The following is a 16,826-nucleotide window of genomic DNA, read 5'->3' on the forward strand; positions in this document are numbered from 1 at the left end:
TCAAAATCGATGCTGCTGCGTCTCCCAGGAATTGAATCACATGGGGGGGGGGGGGGCGGAGGAAGGAGGGCAGTACTTCCTGCCATCTAGTACCTTCCAGAGTGCTGAGCTGTAAGGCTCCTTCTTATCAGGAAATCATCTGAACTTGACAAATGCTGGTTAATGGGCTCTGAGACTCATTGCTCTTCCCCTCTGTGACAGGCATCCAGGGTCAGGATCTGAAGGAGTTTCAAAGTCTTTGGGTTCTGAATACCAGGTACGAGGAGCTGCTCCCTACCCTCTCAGAGATTGCATGAAGCAGTGAAGTGGGAAAGAGGGGCCAGTAGGGAATTTGGTTACAGACTGGGATTCAGGCAGGTGAGAGGGAAGCCTCCAGGTAAGAAAAAAAGGAGAAAAAAAAAAAAAAAAACAGTGATGGGTGGGTGGGGCCAAGGGGCAGATGTGTGTTCAATGGCACAGGTCCAGGGTAAACTCAATACCTGGGGAAGTCTGGCCTAGACAACATGAGTGTCATGGTCTGGTCCTTTGTGGTCCAGGGGGCCAACATGGCTTCATGGCCCTCTGTGGTACAGGGTGATGTGGAGCCGTGGTCGGGGCCAGGGTCAGGGCCAGAGCCAGAGCCAGAGGCAGAGCCAGAGCCAGAGCCAGGGCATAGGAGTGCAGGCCCTGGGAAGATGTGCCTTCCGCAAGCCACTCTGGCTCAGTACCTTGTTTGCCAGTACACAATGTCATGTATGGTGGCTTCTAGCAACGAGTGATTGTTTAGTGATGTGCTTCATAGGGTCTGAAAGATGGGGTGAGCCTTTCTGGTATGAGCAAACCAGGAATATATTACTTCTCATTGCTATAACCAAAGACCTGGCAAAAACAACTTAAAGGAGGAAGGATTTTTTTCCTTCCATGGGCTAGGGGACACAGGGCATCTTGGTGGGAAGGCATGGCTGTAGGCAGCTCCATGACAGGGTGTGAACCTGAACTGCCTGTCTTCACTTCAGCAGACTAGGGAGCCGAGTGGGGAATGCTAGTGTCTAACTTGATTCCTCTCCTTTCCTTTTCTTCCATCAGGGACTGCAGCCCATGGATGGTGCCATGAATACCCAAGCCTTTCCACTTCCCCAGGTAATTGTCCCTGGAAATTCTTGCACAGACAGCTCATTAATGTCCTAGGTATCTCAATCCAATCAGGCTGATAGTCAAAATTAAAGAGCTACCAGAAAAGTGGGGACAAGTATGAGTGGGAATCCTGGAGCTTTTGAGTTGCTCTCCATAGACCATGACCCCCCCCATATCCAAAGATGGCAGGAATACCCAGGTTGTGGCATCTCTGTGGCAATCTTACTGGCAGCAGCCTCAGGGAACCCACTCCGGGAGTCACGAGCTATCAAATCCACTGCTCTTATTCTGTCTCTAGCCAGATTGTTAGTATACCTGGTTCACAGAGATGCACACAGGACACCAATGTATCTCTGTGTTTATGAGGCACAGGGCACAGTTGGGAGGGCTCTCCACTACCAATGGTTGTGAGCCACAGAACTGAACCCAGGTCCTCTGCAAAAGCAACAACACTCTTAATCACTGAGCCATCTCTCCAGTCCCTGGTGAATTGTTTATGGGAGCAGGGGTTGAAGTCATCATACCTCAGAGGCTGTCAAAGGGAGAACACAGGGCAAAGCCTTGGGGTCCCTGAGCCTTGCTTTTGGCAACTGACCTTCTGGTCAGTCCTGATTGCCCTACTATTACAAAATACCAGTTGCCCTACTATTATAAAATACCAGTCAGGAAAGGAGCCCTACTTCGAGTCTCAAGAAAAGAGCAGGTAGCAGAAGAATGGATTCAAAGTCTCCAAAACCTCCTTGAAAGAAGAAAAGGAAAGCTCTAGGACCTGTGGTGTGAGCATTTCGAGAATTCTCAGCTTGAGGTATGATGTGGGAGAAGGCCAGTGACTTTTTCTTTGAGTTTTCAAACTGTTCTGGTTGTAATTAAACACAAGGCATCCCACAGTCTCTCTGAAGTCCGGTGTGTCTGCTTTGGAATAAGACAAGTGGGATGGGAAGCCCATGGAGATGTTACAGCTTGTGTAACATACACAAAGGTCCTCTCATTCCAGTGTACATTTGCTCCAGTTTGCTATTCCTATGGAACCTTTGGAGAGATTTGCCCCATTCAAAGGCCTTCCCCAGGTCTGAGAAACTCAAGATCAGGTTATGGGGTAATGGCTCAGTGTCAGGGCATGTCTCCCATGTGGCTTTGGTTGGCATCTCAGGTGGAAGGTGTTTGTGGAGAAATTTTTTGTTTCTCAAGGGCCTGAGATGACCAGGTGATGAAGGCATAGAGGTGGCTGTGGGGCTGAGAAGGGCAGGGAGAGGCATTCCTGCAATGCCATGGAGTACCTCCTGAACTTCCCAGGATGCCTTCAAAGGAGGAATGGTTACAGTAATGAACATCTGTATCAGTCCCACAGAGATCACAGCTACCCACACATGCTGACTTCCTCCTCGCAGCTCAGACAATTATCCTTGCCTGCATGCCCGTGCCCATCTGGGCTACTTTCTGGTTTGTGGGGGCCACTTATTTCTCTCCAGGTCCTCCACATTCTCCAAGATGATGCCTAGAATACACAGGGGTATCTGGATCTCTTGGCTGAGTCCCAAGCTCTGTCTTTCCCATCACAGATCACTCCCAACATTCAGTAATGGTTAAACAGGATATTGCAGGATTGTCTGGCTCCAGAAGAACAAGGGGAGACCAAGAGAGATCTGTAGAAAGGGCCACAGATGGGCCAGCTACACAGAAAAAATCATGCTGGTCTCACCTGGTTTCCTGTCAGGCCCATCCCTCACCTCTGCTTCACAGTACCAACTCTGAAGATTTGACAAGTCTAGTAATTTAACAAACTGGGCCTTAGAGAGCACATGGCTAGGCTGGGAACTAGGGATGACCCTAGCTGGGAGTTGGAGGCTGCACAGAGGAGCTCACTGTTCAGCCAGGCTAGCTAATTGGAACGCTCCAAGTTCTAACATCCCTGTCTCAAAAATTAATTAATTAATTAGTTAATTAATTAATTAGGCAAAAACAATAATGGAAGACATCTGATGTTGACCTCTGACCTCCACATGCGTGTACACACATATGCATCTGCATGCACATATACATACATACACATGAGCATATACTACACTCCCCAGCCCATTCCCTGCAAAAAACCCAAAACACAAAGGAGAAGATGTGCACAAATGATCTCAGGTTGAAGGGTCCTCACTTTCCCCAGAGCCTCACATTCCCACTTGGCCACTGCCTCTGTGTACCCACCTCCTCACCCAAGTCAGCAAACAAAATTCACTGAAAAGTAAGCAGGCTTGCATCATTGGGAGTTATATATGGGGACCCAAGTCTATCTGAAGGCTTTCTCTTTGGAAGAGAAAATTAGGTGTCCTTGAAAGAGAACAAGGAATTCTAAGGCCCAATGAAGAGCCTCTTGGGCAGGAGTCAACCTACAAATGCCAGCTAAACCTATCTAGTGATTGCTCGAGGTAACTTTATGGGGAGCAAGAGTGGGTAGGGTTGGCATCCCACAATAGCATATGGGTCGACTTCATGATACCAGGTGTCTAACACAAGTAGAGGGTCAAGGACAGTCCTAGCTCCAGTTCCATGGGCAGTGACTGCTCTGGTCCCCACCATTCCCTGAGTTCCTTCCTTCATAGCCTGCCTTGTTCCACCTATCCTAACCTTAGGGAACTTGCTACCTTTGCTTCTAGAACATTCCTGAGAACACTGGGTAGGCCCATGAAGCCACTGATGATAGACACACTCATGGGAACAAAATGTGACTTACCATCATCTCTCCATCTGAGGGGCTGAGGGTAGTGAGCCCTTCAGCTGTGCATGAATCGTGAAGACCAGAGAACTGGCCCCATACCACTTGCCTAATTCTGCCTGCTCCAGGGGAATGCCAGGTCCCCAAGACCACGTCCAGGGTTGCTAGGTCTAGCGGCTGCCCCTGAGGTGCTGCAGAGGACTCTAAGCTCTAGAACAAGTATCTGGTGACTGACTTCGGTGGCCAATTCTAAAGTTGGTGAGAGTAGTTTCTTCAGCTGGACCTGGTTCAGTAATAGGACTCAGTTCTTCAGCTGGGTCTGGCCTGCATCCCAGCCTCTAGCGGGAGAGTCCTTCCTATGGGCACCTGCACTGCCTCACCAGTACAAACTCGTGGTGGATGGATAGCCCTAGACATAAAGCAGAGACAGATGGGAGGTGCAGGTGCTGGGCCCCCAAGAGGCTGTCTAGCTACCCTACTTTCCTCTGTGGAGGCTGGCTGGCAGCCATTGTCAATGCAACCGCTCCCAAAACACACACACAAAAACACAAATGCACAAGGCACGTTCCAGAACCACTTTAGGACAATATTTGCTCTGAACCAGAACTCTGTGGCCACAGCTGGCTTCATCTCCTGCCACCATGCATGCGTGGGCGGTAGGACATTCTTAGAGAACTGTCTTCTTGCTCTGCACACATAGTCCTACTTCTGGCCCAGTGGCACAGACATCACAGTGGACAGGACTCGGTGCTCCAAACCTCTGGATGTGGGGCCCTGCAGGACCCTGGTTGAGACCCTAAGACCTGGGATCATTTGTTACTTAGATACAGACTAGCTCCTGATGGCCCTGACCTGGTTTCAGTGTTTCTGTCCCTGGGAGGTCTCACGTGAAAGAAGGCTGTTATGGTGCAACAGTGTCCCTATGTGCTCCTAGTGTATCCATGTCACGCTGGGTGTCAGGAGGATGGAGTCTCACATCCAGTTCTGAGACTAAGCCAAATCCTTGAGCTCTCAAGAAGCCCCCACCCCTTCAGTTTCTCCCACATGTAAACAGAAACATTGTAATCACCTGCCACCTAGTATCACAAAGTGAAGAGACAGGTGAATGTGGTGGGCTATGAAGTGTGTGTGTGTGTGTGTGTGTGTGTGTGTGTACTTGTTTTGTACCTGTGTTTGGCTAATGATGTGTCTGTGTGTGTGTCAGAGTGTAGATATGAGTGGATGTAAGTGTCTGTAACTCTGTGTGCCTGGGAGGTGTGTTTGTGTACTCTGGTGTGACTCCATCTTGTACTTATGTGTTTCAGTGAATGTTTTTGTGTTCAGGTGTGCTGTATTAGTGTGTGAGCATATGAGTGTGGGTCAGTATGTATGAAGGGTGTAGGGCACAGGCCTGCTCAACTTCAGGGACCCTCTTCTAAGTGGTCCCATGGGCCCTTCCCAGCCATGTGGCTTGTGCCCTCTGAATGGGCTCCTATCCTGTTTCCAGCTCTGTGGTGCGCCATGTCCCAGGCCTCCTCTCCTTAGCCCCCTGACCCCTTTCAGCCTCCCTCTGCAAGATTATATTCTAATAGATCCACCGTCTACAACCTCTTTGGTACACTCCCCCCTCTTACCTGGAATATAATGGGGTGACTGGATGTTGGCATGCCCTTATTACAGGTCTCAACATAAAAAAATATGCCAGTGGGAGCTCACAGGACAATCAGAAAGGAAAACTTGAATGACAAGATCGCTTCTCAGGTGAACTGTCATTTTAGAAAAGAACAGATTCATAGGGGATGAGGGACTTCGCACCTCAGATGCTAAAATTCATTATTTGGAGCCAAAGATCAATAAGCAGGAAGAGGCAAGAGAATGGGCTCCACAGCATGGATCAGCAGTGGGGACGGCAGGAGCTGAAGCTTTGGCTCCATTATCACAAGTGGCATGTAACCAGCCTCATAGCCGCCTCCATCTCTCCTGAGGGCCAGACCCTTGGAAAGTGAGTGCTAAGCCAGAGATTTGTAACTTTCTACTTTCCGTTCTATTTTGCTCAAGAAAACTTTACATGACCTCCAGCATATAGGAATATAAGATGGAGTGTAAAGCAAGCAGAGACTCATCATCAATCATAAAGAAATTTATTTCAAAACAATTCCTTGATGTACGTATCATTTTACCATTCATTAACAATGAAAGAGATCTGTCCGCTAATGACATGGATATATTTATTCTTTAACATAAAGAATTATATGTTGGCTGAGCATTTGATACCACAGGCTGGCATCTTCAATATTTTTCACAGTTGTCCAATATTTTGATCTTCTGACTGTTAGTGTTGGGAATGCTGATTTGAATAAAGACATAGTACGGAGTATCAGGAGGAAGTTCAAATCCATTTCAGAAGTTGTTAGAAATTCTGTCCCAATCCTAAACTTGCCACTGCCTTTCTTGGCATGATGTACAAAGGATAAAGCAAATATAAGACAGTATAAGGATAGATACTGGTGAGAATGGAGGACAGAGGGGAACTTGATTAATTGGAGTGGCAAGGCATGGAGGTTTTATTATGTAGAACAAAGAATGGAGTGTAGAATGGGCAGAATAAAGGAGAAGCGATTGTGAATAGGACCTGATGTACAGAGAGTCAAATGTATACAGAAGTATGTGAGCAGAATATGGAGTCAGAGATTGGAGACAGGGGCACAGAGAAAGTGATGGCTGGAAAGAATAGAGTACATACGATGGCCTATGGCACAGGAGACCAGCTACAGAGTGAAGAGAATGGACAGGAGATGTAAAAACTTGGTTAATAAAGGCTGAGCTGCAGAGATGAGATTACCCAGAATGAAGTGTGTCATTTGGAAGGAGGAGGATGGAGAGAAAACATGGCTAGTAGTGTACGATGCATAGACGTAAGTGTGTATGGTGATGTGTAAGTATAGCAACAGAGATGAAAAGTAGGAGGAGAACGTGACACATGAAGTGTTAGGGATAAAGTACAGAGTTTGCAGAAGGGAGCTTGGGAACCACATGGATGGGATGCAGAGGTTATAACATGGTGAATGCAGCAGGACACATGGAGAATAGTGTAAAGAGTGAACTGTGGTCTCTGGGAGAGAGTACACACAGTGGAAAACAGAAGGGAGAAAGGATGAGTGGAGAATAAAATACAAAGGAACACCATGTCAATGAGGCATAGAGGTGGGTACAGAATAGGATAAAGAGTACACAAGGGGGTGAGTGACCTGGTGAATATAGTCTGTGGTATGAAGAACAGACTATGTAAAATGAGGCACAGCACATGGGACCAGCATGGAGAGAGGAGAGTGGATGAATATGGTACATTCTGTGAAATGAGCAACAGGTACAGAGAATAGAATGTTGGGAAAGAATTATGCAATGTGTGACTAGTGTACTACTGTGTGGGAAGAGTAGAGAATTCGGTGACCAGAGTGTGAGTTATTTAGAAAAGACTATGCACAGTGAGGTGTGTGGGGGGGGGGTAGCAAATAGACAGGCAAAAATACTGACTAGAGCATGAGGCGATCAGTGTAGAGCACACAGTATCAAGTGTAGAGTATGGGATAAACTGAGAGATCTAAGAGGGGATGCGGCAAGCGGAGTGTGGGGTGTGTATGATTAGAGTGTACAGGATGAGGTACAGAGCAAGAGAAAAGCAAGGGGAATGGGCAACCGAGGGAAGAACACTGGGAACGGACCATGGGGTAAGGAGGATAGAATATGGAGACATAGCTATGGAATATGGCAACAGTGGAGTGTAAGGAAAGGGGATGTGGTGAATGGGGCGTGGTGTACAGAAGTCGGGTAGAAAAGTCATGTGAACAAACTAGAGTGAGGAGAACGGACAAGAGAGAAGTTGGTCAGTGGCATGTGAGGAATGTCATGAGACTCCACCGAAAGAAGTGTGGAGGGTGGGCTGAGAAGAATAGAGGAGGTACCACGGTGAGCAGCCATGAGCTACAGAGAGTAAATAAGTAGAGAGAAGTTTGGGGGCACAATATGGAGTGAGGTGGATAGAGAATGGCGGGGAGAACCTGGTGATTGGCATAAGAGGTGACAAGAACAAACTCTGTACAATGGAAGTACAATGAATCTATGTAGAATGAAGTGTGTAGCATAGAGACAGACATAGAGATAGACATAGAGATAGTGTAAAGAGAATGTAAAATGGAGGGGGGAGTGCTCGGAGGTACATGATGTATGGAGGAGAGCAACAAAGTATAACACGAGGAAACTAAAGATGGGGGAGAGAACAGGGTAGAAGGAGAACTGAATACACACTGAAGGTAAGCAAGGGAATAAAGCATGGTGTGAAGAGAACAAAAGCCTGGGGCCATGACTGGTATATACAGAAAGAAAGGGAGGGAGAGAGAGAGAGACAGAGACAGAGACAGAGACAGAGACAGAGACAGAGACATAGACATAGCTATGCAGCATGAGACATGGAGAACAGAATGCAGAATAGACTTTGGAGGGAGGCGCACAGGCAATGGAAGGACAAACATGGTGAATGGAGTATGAGGTGTGGAGGGAACACTAGGTAAATGAGACATCGATTGTGGGGAGCAGAATGTGGAGCCGTCAAATGGTGAAGTAGAGAGACCATGGTCAATGGAGCACAAGGCCTGCAGTAGAGTGAGTGAAGAATTAGGTGTGGGGAGAAAGGTGGAGCAAGAAGACTGGAGAGCGGTTTAATAACAGTGCATAGAGGATGCAGTATAGAAAACAGACTATGGAGAACAAAGCCTGACAGACACATGAGGCAGAGTGAGAAGAGAGGAGCGTGCAGAGCGTAGGGAAGAACTTGAACAGCCATAGGGTATGAAAGATGCTGTGTAGAATGTAGCATGTGGAATGAGAGCAGTGTGCTACGTGAAGAATGCCAGGGGCCCGGGAAACACAGTGTGAGGTGCCATGAAGACACTATGCACAATGACATAGAATCAAGTGTGTCATAGAATCAGAGAGTACTGACAAGGACATGAGAATGTAGGGAAGAAGATGGTAAATGGGATGCAGGGTGTGTAGCCTAGCCTAGTATGCAGTATGAAATCTGGGATAGAACAGATTATAGAATGAAGTGGATAGGAAATGAAGAGGGGATGTAGCAAATGAAGACTGAGGTGTGGAGAACAGCGCTGGCCATAGCACACAGCCCCGGAGTGAGGAGAACAGAAGGGAGAACATGAAGAATTGGTGCCATTATGGTGTAATGTATGCTACATTGTTTAAATGGTCTTGTTCTTGGAGAAGCCGACTCTGTAAGTGGGGTTGCCCCCCATCCCAGACCCAAGAGTGCTCTGTAACAGTGAGAGCAGAACTCAGCAACAGCTAATGGCAATGCAATCATTGTGCCTTTGAGAAAGGCTAGGAAGTAAACTATTCTGACAGAGGTTGTGATTATTTAATCCCATGACATTAAAAATGCCTGTGGTGCAAAGAGAAGCTGGAAGCTCATCTTTGGAGAGAACACTTTGCTCCAACAAAACTCTTGTTCCAGAACTCCAGCATGCTTGCTTCAGCCTCTGGAAGTTCCTGCTGCATGTTGTGAGCGTGCCTATCTGGTGTTATTTGTCCTTTTACTTGAAAGCCTTGCCTTAGGGGATACTCTGCCGGGCCCAGGATTCTCCTCTTTGGGAACCCCAGCTGGCTGCCTCAGTGGGGTCCCCCTCCCAATTGGTTTCTGCTGGGTGTTTGTAAGTCCCCAATTTGATGATGTTGCTTTTGTTTGCTCTCTCAAGCCGACTACTCCAATTGTCTCTGCTAGATGTTGCAAGGGTCTGATTTGATATTTTACTATCTTTATGATGCATCTCCCTCTCTCTTTTACTTGCCATCTATTTCCTTATTATTTGTTTGCTATCTACTTAATAAGCTCGCTCATTAAAAACTGAAAATACAGTTGGGTGTGGTGGCATACTCCTTTAATCCCAGCTCTCAAGAGGCAGAAGCAGGTAGATCTCTGAGTTCAATCTACAGAGCACCCAGGGCTACACAGGGAAACTCTGTCTCAAAATTTGAAAATATGTCCATTTTACCTATAACTTATAGAATATGTGACATGGACATAGAAAATGTAGAATGAAGTATGGAGTACAAGGGCGATATATAGAGTAAACAGGATGGAGAACAAGGGGAAGAATATAATGAATTGAGCCTGAGGTTGGGAGACTGGAGTACTTTTGTGAAGGTCTGGAAACAGAATGTGAAATGAGGAGAATTCAGAATGGAGGGAAGAACACAATGGATGAATTATGAAGTCTAGAGAAGAGAATGCAGTGTAAGAAGCATGAAGTATTGAGTGGTAGATATAAGGATGGATGGGAGAATATTATGGATGGAACATGAGGCTTAGAGCACTGACTGCTCTTCTAGAGGTCCTGAGTTCAATTTCCAGCATGGGAACGATGTGGGAACTTGACAGAATGGGAATGTGGGGTGGAATATGCCGAATGGAGGATGTTGCAGAGACTAGGGTCCAGGAAATGAAGCATGAAGTTTGGGCATAGCACCCATGTGAGAAAACGGAGGATGTAGGGGGAGGATACTATGACTGTACACAAGGTATAAAGGAGGGGTGGAAGAAGATATAGTGTGGCATATGGAGTTATGATAAGAGAATGTTGAATTGTTTCAAGCAGAGAATGAATTAAGGAGAAAGACACTGGAGAGAAGATGATAGCATACAGACAGGAGTGTGGGGGATGAAGTGTGAGTTCTGGAGAATGAAGAGTGCAGCCTATGAAACATAGCTTCAGAAATAAAAAATGACATGTGGAATGTGATCGTGAAAGATGGAGGATGTAACAGGAGTTCTATGCAGTATGAGGAATGTAAGAATATAGTAAAATACAGCAGATCTGGAGAGTGGAATGCAGAGGGTGTGGTGTTCAGAGAACGGAGTGTAGAATGGCACGGTGTGCTCCCGATGTGGAAAGCGAACATCAGGCATGGAGAATGGCAAGACATACATCAGTGTGAAGAGTGGCATGGTGTACATCAGGCTTGAAGAATGGCAAGGTGCACATCGGAGTGGAGAGGGCATCGTGTACACTGGGAGTGAAGATGTGCATAGTGAGCATTGGATGTGGGAAATGGAACAGTGTAAATGGGGTGAGGAGAACAGCATGATGTTCAGTAGGTGTGGAGGATGGCATTAGGAACATGGAATAGAGAGAATAATGGTGAAGCGTATGGAGAATGGTATATGGGGAATAGATGATGAGCATATTGGTAATTGGCAATGTAGAACAAAGTAAAAAGTATAAACACTGAGAACAGAATGTTTGTGTGGAGAGCACAACATGTAGAACAAATAGATTGTGATGAATATATTATGGTGTCCAGGGAATAGAAAAACTGTGTAGAATGGTGTGTGGAGTGTAGACCTGAGAACAGACTGTGGAAGCAGAGAATGGAGCTTTGTGTGTAAAGAGAGACTCAAGGGTAGGAGGTAGAATATCTCATATTCCATATGGGTCGTAGAGAACATAATATGGCCCACAGCAAATGAAGCTAGAGCATGCGCAATGGCGAATGGAGAAACTAGGAAACATTACAGAATACTAAGTAAGAATGCCACAAAGTTGCCCTCTGGCCTTCACACATGTGCTATGATATGCATATTCAGGCACATAGGCACAGACTCACAATAAACAAAAATAAATACACAAATAAATGGAGGAAGATAATAGTGTATGGGTAACAAGGAAGGAAATGCAGAGTTTAGAAAACATATACAAAACATGCAAACATGTAGTATAAAATACAGTATAGGAAATGGCATCAAGAGAAGGGCTGGGAAATAGATTACAGAATGGAGAAGTGAGAGGAAGCAATGAGGTATACAATATGAAGGTGGGAAGGGAAATGTGATATGTAAGAAGAATACAGTATGGAGTACAGGGAATGTCTAATGATGTATCGAAGCCTGCAAAAGCATGGAGGATAGAGAACGGACTGTAGAGCAGAGTGTCAAGTAGGAGGTGTTGGTACCGTGATGGAGTAAAGAAGATGGGCCATGCATAACGCTGCGTGAAACTGAGCGAAATTCAGAATGAAGGATGCAGTACGGAGTGTGAGAAAGGAGAATGGAGACTCAAGTTTGGAGCTTGGGATGTAGGATGCAGGGTAGAGTGTGGATAATGGATTCTGGTATGAAAACAGACTAAGAGCTATGCAGAGCAGAGACTAGAGACTAGACTAGAGCAGAGACAAATAGAACATGAACACCAGATATGATGCATGATGAAGAGCAGAGAACAAAAAACAGAATGGAGACAGTGGGGTGTGGGGACTAGAGGAGGATACGGATCACAGAGAGTGGGCAAAGCTGTGTGGGTGGAGTAGAATGAATTTCGGAGCTAGTCCTTGGCATGTGGAGTGGAGTGCATGGTGGATGGAAGTGAAGGGGGAATGGGGAAGGGGAAATGAGAAGTGGAGGTTGGAGAGATGAAAAAGAATATGGAGAGCTGATGTGGAGAGTGCAGGAGGAATGGTGGAGAAGATGGAGAGCAAATAGTGGAGTATGGAGGATGCAGATGAATAAAAGATAGGATTTAGAGTGGAGAGAGAGGAGAGTAAAAGATGGAGGATGGAGAGCATGGGGAGGATAGTGGATGCTGCAAAGTGGAAGATGGAGTGTGAAGGGTTCAAATGGAAAATGTTGGATTCCAGGTGGAGGATACCAGGTTGTGGTGTGGTTTGAATGAAAATGGCCCCCACTGATTCATAGGGAGTGGCAGTACTAGGAGGCATGGCCTTGGAGGACATGTGCCATTGGGGGTAGGCTTTGAGGTTTCAGAAGCTCAAGCCAGGCCCAGTAGCTTCCTCCTCTCTTCCTGCTGCCTGCCGATCCTGGGGTGGAACTCCTAGAGCCTTCTCTAGCACTAACCCTAACCACATTACCTTAATTTCTGTGGGTTCTCATGAACTAGACCCCAGCTCTCCATTATGGGAGGTGGTCTGAGGACACACAGCATACAGGGGTCATTAGCTGTGAGGACAAGTGCTTACTGCATGGTGCCCTGGGGAACACTCACCAATCCTTCCAGGCTCTGGTCAAGGCAGCTTGCTGGGTGTGTCCCTTGAGTTCATTCATGCTGTTCCTGTTGCAACTGATTGCCACGGCATGCCAGACATGATTCCTGTGATGGTAAGCAAAGAAGGCTTCAATTTCCTTGATGTTTCTAGAGAGATAGCCATGTCACCTCTCATGAATGTCGAGTATCTCGGGAGGGCCCCGATAAGAGGGCTGTGAAAGTCTGGAGACACCAAAGAGACAGAGATTTTGGTAAGGCTGGAGATGGAGACAGGAAGCCCCCAGGTGTAATTGACAGGCTCTTTGCCTAGCACATCACTCTGAAGTCCTAGACTAAAAATGCAGGGGCAGGAAGTTTCAAGGTTGTGCTTCTGCACGGCAGGGCTCCTAGGGAGGCCTGAAGACAAGGTGCTACCTTGGTGGTACCCCTCAGATACCCCAGTGGCCTGGTACCCATGCCTCACTTATTCCACAATGGCCTCAGGGACTTGAGTTGTGGGTTTAAGAGCCTTTGTCCCTGATGCAGCCACCTTCATGGTTCACCTCCCTCACCTAGGGTCTCCTCCTTCCCAGGCCTCTCCCTCATCCGTGCCTCCTCATTTCTAGCTCCAAGTGCCTCTGGGTGTTTCTATGAGCGAAATCCTGTCAGAGAGGACAAAGATTTGTCCATTTAATGAAGTTTAAGAAGTGTCTAAAGTGGTTCAGTTAGCAAATAGCTAACAGGACAGGACCAGCTCCTCCCCCAACTCACAGACCTTCCCCAAACCTCCTAACACAGCCTACCAACACATGGCCAGCCTCAGCCCCAGCCTCAAGGAGTTAAACAGACAAAAAGACCCTTGGAGGACACACCCACCCTAGTGCACTGCCTGCTGGGACCAGGCAGTAGGCTGGGCAGGGGATTAAGTGATGGACATAGGCAGGTGGCTGCACTCCATGGTCCTACCCTCACACAGTTCCAGTGAGGGGCTACAAGCCCCCCCACCAACTGCCCTTGCTGGAGTTAGCTAGTATAGAGGTTCCTGGGAGCACTGGCTCCCAGGCAAAGATGAAGGCCCCTTCACAGTGGGAAGCAAAGGCTAAAGAACAAACGGGATAAAGCCACATTTTGGCTACTTTCAGACATGAAGACCCTCTTCTTGTCCACAGAGCCCATAGTTAGCAGGGAATCCCACCAAGCCTACTGGCCAGTCTATCCGTGGGACCTTTCTGTCCCCAGTATGCTCCATATGGGGCTTGGTCCCCTGGTCTTGGGTCTTTCCTTCTCTTCTAGTTCCCAGGGGCTCTGCCACACCCAAGTTCCATCAACCCTTCTCTAGACAGGAGAGATGAAAGAAAAGATTGGAAACAAAAGGAAAGATAGAAACCTGGGTTGTGCTGGAACCAGACCTGAGCCACTAATCTCAAAGAAGATCCAAGTGTGAGCCCAAAGGAACCCACATATCTACATGTACCCCTTTCCTGGTCTCTGCCTCTGCCCCTTGTCTCCCAGAGATGCTGTCTCTGTTCTAAGCTATGCTGAGACTATAGGAACCTACCTCCTGATCAGCTTGCCTGGAGCTAAGCACTCAAGGGGAAACTGAGGTTTGAGAGGGGAGGACAGATTTAGAAGAGGGTATGCTACTTTTCCCTGGAGACCTGACCTGAAATCAATAAGAGAGCAGAATGTAGCATGTGGTCCAGCAGTGGCCACTAGGGTCCTTCAGCCTCAGTTTCTCCCTGACACAATCACCTACAGAGGGATACTATTACACAGGACAAGCATGGGCTTTCCCAGACAAGCTGAACCTACCTGGTTCCTACCAACTTCTCCACCGGGCCTCCCTGCTTCCATGCTTGCTCCTGACCTGACTGTGAAGACTTCCACGGCTCCTCAGGTTTGGACAAATGACCCCAACCTCAGTAACCCCACGAGGAGCTTTCTGCTGGCCTCTCCACTTAGCCTTGTGGGCTGCTGAATACACTGTCCACCCTGTATTCCTCATTCCTCGGGACTGTCCCCCATGAGTGCCTCCACTGAGATTCTAAGCTGGGAAAAAAAGAAGAAATCGGCTGTCCTCCAATCAAGTGTGCTTACAGCAGCCTGGGAGTCCTGGGGACTGCACCTCTAGCCAAGAGTGCAGCCAGTGCTGAGAGGAAGAGGCATCTGCCTGGGGACACACACGTGGAAGGACATAGAAAGGTGAGGGACAAATCCAGCAAGGGCCGTGGTCTGTCCTGGAAAGGACATGCTAGGGAGTTTGCTTTAGAACTTTCCTTGGAGGAACAAGGCCCAGGAGCAATGTCTAACTTCCCAAGTAGCTCCTGTCCCCATCAACTCTCACTTAAAATTTTTCTATGACTCTCCAGTCTCTGTTCCTTTTTCTACCAGCCCACACCAGCGAGGAGCTCCCTAACAGACCCTGGACAATCTCCCTCAGCCTCTCTCAAGACCCCCCTCCCCAACAAAGCCAGTGCCCGGTTGACCTGGGAGTGGCACCCACCCACCCACACACACACACACACACACACACACACTGCTCCTGCCTAAAGCTGGGCCTCCCTTCCCCCACCATCCCCTGAAACAGCCCTCCCTGGAACCCTGCCAGCCTTCCTGTCCCCACCCCATTCGTCCCTCCCTCTGCTATCAGGTATCTTACCACCCAGCTCTCTGTCCAGGGCCCCTATCCAGGGCTTTGTCTCAGCGCTATCTCCTCCCAGCCTGTCTCAGGCCACGCCCCCCTCCCAGGCTGTCCCTGAGCTACTGCTTCCCTTTGCTGTCCCACACCTAAGGTCATTAGAATTCCTGCTACCACTCCTCCCTCACAGCTCCTGATGGGAGCCCTCCAGCTCTATAACAGCAAAGAAAGGCTGGGCCTGCCTGTCTGTAGGGTGGGAGTAGGGGTTGGTCCCTGCCTAGCCTAGGGCATACAGAAAAGTATCCTCTTCCACTGCCTGGCCCCTGAGAAGCAGGAAGGGGAAAGGGGGGTCGATGGGGGTGGAGAAGAGGTGGGAGAGAGCCCTGAGGAAGACAAGAGGAAGGGAGGGAGAAGGGGAGTGGGAAGAAAGACGTTAGAGGCCAGAGAACCGGCAGGGACAGGATGCCTATCAGGAAGCTACCCAGGAGTGGGGTCTCCAGCAGAGCTGGGGGAACCCTGTTAGGCAGACTCCCGCTCTGGAGGTTCTGGCCATAGGCAAACTGCACCTCCAAACTAAAATTTTGTTGTCTCTTGCGCCCCCGTGAGGTCAGTGGCTAGCATAACAACCATTTGGCGACTGAGGTGGGGTTCCTGGGGGGGTGCAGGTAGAAAATGCCCCCAGCCCATGCTTGCTGCCTTCAGACTTGGGGTTCTTCTTCTCCTCAGGTCCTCTAGGGGTCCTGAAGACATCAGGCTTTCCCACATCATTCTGCTTCTCAGGGTCTCTTCAGAGGAGGCGTGGATTGCCACTCCTGCCTCCTTTTGTTCTGTCTTACATAGAACCCTCATCTTAGCTGGTCACACCCTTCAAGTCCTGGGCCCATTTGTCCCATGGAGCCCCAGTCTAGCCTCTCGGTGACCTTCCTGCTGCTTCAGAGTCCCTGGGTTTTACCAATTCTACTCTCAGAAGTCACATTTGTTAAAAGGTTTGGGGGTTACAGGGTGCTACACCAAGCATAGCTAAAGACACAGCCCCTACAGTTAAGGCCCTAGTAGAAGGCTGGTCTGGGCCTCTCAGGAAATGACATCCCCTCGGGCTGCTGCAGCCCCCAGCACTATAAATCCACCTCTGACAATAAGCTGCTAAAAAAATGTGAAAGGAACCCCAACCTTCCTAACAGCCTGCTGGTTCAGAGTCTCCCCTCTTCTCCTGGTCTTTAGGGTCTCTCACCCTTTGAGGAAGACATAACCTCCAGATTCCAAGAGCTTGGGACATGGCTCCATACTTAGGTAGACACTGCAAGATAGCAGCTCATGTGATGAGACGGAATCACTGGTGGAGGACACC

The 16,826-nt window shown here is 48.2% G+C and overlaps 1 long non-coding RNA gene across 1 annotated transcript; it reads left to right on the plus strand.

The window, feature by feature from the left end:
• Positions 1-10,143: 10,143 nt before the first annotated feature.
• On the plus strand, positions 10,144-14,881 carry LOC147002818 (uncharacterized). Its single transcript, XR_015048052.1, has 3 exons — positions 10,144-10,197; positions 12,874-12,974; positions 14,617-14,881. It is a non-coding gene; the product is annotated as an uncharacterized LOC147002818 (long non-coding RNA).
• Positions 14,882-16,826: the final 1,945 nt, after the last annotated feature.

This window comes from Mus caroli, unplaced genomic scaffold (genome assembly GCF_978045245.1).
Source record: "Mus caroli unplaced genomic scaffold, Mus_caroli_1 scaffold_8, whole genome shotgun sequence".
Lineage (NCBI taxonomy): Eukaryota > Metazoa > Chordata > Mammalia > Rodentia > Muridae > Mus > Mus caroli.